The following is a 2,588-nucleotide window of genomic DNA, read 5'->3' as shown; positions in this document are numbered from 1 at the left end:
AGAAAGTTTCTCCAAACGATTTTCATTTAAATATGCGATTAAGCTTATTGAAAAATCAATGTTTAATCGTTTTTTGCAGCTTCAAGTGCATTGGGAACTTCAGCCCTGAACAGACAGAAACAGACAGAAAGAGGATCTTTTGTCGCGTTTTAAATGTGAATATTTTCTAGTTTCTCTGACAGTAAACTGAATATATGAGACGATGAAGAGCTTTGGGAATATTTAAAAACAATGTATACACCTAATCAATTAATCAGCAGGTTCTGAAGCTATGTTGGTGCTGGAAGTCGGGCTGCTCGGGGGGCTGCAGCACCCCCTAAAATGTTTGTCCCCTCTGGGCTCCTGTAGATAAAAACAGATTGTTCTAATGAAACAGAAACACAACGCTTCCTATATTCAAGTGATTAAACACTGATGGAAACATACCTATACATATTATGTTCATACAGTCCTCAAGGTTTCACACTGGACCTTCAAATGAAGTAAATCTATTTAAAAGTATTTAATACTATTAAAATAAAAACAGTATCCGGTCAGATTTAGTTTCACCATCAGTCTGCTACGTAGTCACCTTCGTGCACGTAAACCTCTGTGATTAGTTGGTTCAAAAACACTGAAATATTTAGACTTAGTCTCTTAATGTAATGACAAAACTCTCTTCAAAATGATTTAGTATCACAAAGTGTCATTGATCTATTGACCTCTGACCTCAAGATATCTGAATATAAATATATAAATCTCTTTACAGACATTATGCTGATCCCATGAATGTGTTATTTTAGTGTATGGAATATTTCTGCATACTTGGGTCCAAGAACTGTGTTTGAATTACATAAACTGAGAATAACTGGGAAGCTGAGACACATACTTCCTGCCACCCCTGTTTGAGTCAGTGCCCCCCCCTGTCAAAAAATCCTGGACCCCCCCCAGAAGCTGTTGGATCCCTCTGTACCTCTTTCTTGGTCCAAGTACTCAAATCCCTTAATTAAATTCATTAAAGAGCCTGTTAAATGTGTCATTGGAAGGTTTATTTAACAAGCACCAGGTGTTAAAGTGAATGACTGAGGTTATTTAATCACATGTGGACAATATGGGGGGTGGGGGGGCTGCGGCTCTCTGAGTGTGAGACTGAAACACTGTGAATGAGCTCGTCTTTGTGGGTGGCAGCTTTATCCTTCAGGTCGGCCTCCCACATGCATCACTGACGCAACCAGAACACAAACCGGGGGATAAAAATAGAAACACTGCAATTGTAGAAAAGAAGTGATAACACACACTCTCAGTCTCTCTCTGCGTCTGCTCTCAGATCAAATTACATAATGTTTACTGCGAGTCGGCTGCATCGAACAGTAAAAACCTGCTCTACAACCACAGCTCTTCATCACATGTAGTTTATATGGCATTGTGGGTAATTTATATCGAGCGGGAATATTTTACAGAATATTTTAGTATAGTAATATTAGTAACTGAAGATTATACATCATATAATTAATAGTAATTTGTAGTAATTATTATAATTAGCAGTCATATATATTAATATAACTGGATGTGTTACAATAATAATATGATAAAATACAGCAGAAATAGACCAAAATACAGTAAAACATGTAGTAAGACTGTTAAATAAAGCATACAGTAGTTTATTGTAAATTACAATTACAGCAACTTTCTGTACATATACGAGGAAATTCTTTACGGTGAATGTGGACGACGGGTCCGTTTAATACATCCGTTCATTCAGAGTAAAAGATGTTCACTGATAAGAAAGAAGCCTAAATGATGGACTGATTGTGGAAGATGGAGCCTGACTCAGAGGTTTCTCTCCTGTTTGTACTTTCTGTTTTATTCCACTGACTCATGTTGGAAACAACGCAGTCAAACAAAGAAGTAAAGCCTGTTTGAGTTCTGCAAGTTAAATAAAATCATTTTAATTACTGTATATAAAGTTACACCTTTTAGTGAAGTAACTGAATCCTAAATGAGAAAATGAGTTACTTTAAAATGAAGTAATCTTGTAAAATCACCTAAATTACTTTATGAATCAGGTAGTTTTACAATAATCATGTTGTTATTTCACAAAGAAAAGTTCAGGTTTTTCTTTTCCAGAAAGTTATAAAGTCATTTAATAACAGTGTCATACAGTTTACTGTAAAGTTCTGACTCAATCACTTCACTAAAGTGACTTTATTCATGTAGTATTTATAATAATTTTACAAGATTACTTTATTTTAAAAGCAGTTTTTAAATAAATACTGTAACTTTTGTCATAAAGTTGTAAAGTTTAGACTTTCATGACTTACATTTTTATAATATTGTGACTACATGATGACTTTTCCCGTAAGTTCAGAAGTAATCTTTAATAAGATTATGAGTGTACTCTCCCCCCCTGACGACGGCCCTGATACCTGCAGCTCATTACGGTCTGGATCCAGTGAACAGCTGCAGGGCATCAACTGAAGCTGCTCGCTGTGGACGGGTGGACAGAATCAGGACTAACTAACTGACCCCTGACTGGATGTGGACTGAAGGTGTCCTCTGGTGTCATAGCGCCCTCTAGTGGACACTCACACTCATCACACTGCAGAGGG

This window comes from Morone saxatilis, unplaced genomic scaffold, assembly GCF_004916995.1.
Source record: "Morone saxatilis isolate NCDOM2014 unplaced genomic scaffold, NCSU_SB_2.0 Contig24, whole genome shotgun sequence".
Taxonomy (NCBI): domain Eukaryota; kingdom Metazoa; phylum Chordata; class Actinopteri; family Moronidae; genus Morone; species Morone saxatilis.
This window is presented reverse-complemented; position numbering follows the sequence as displayed.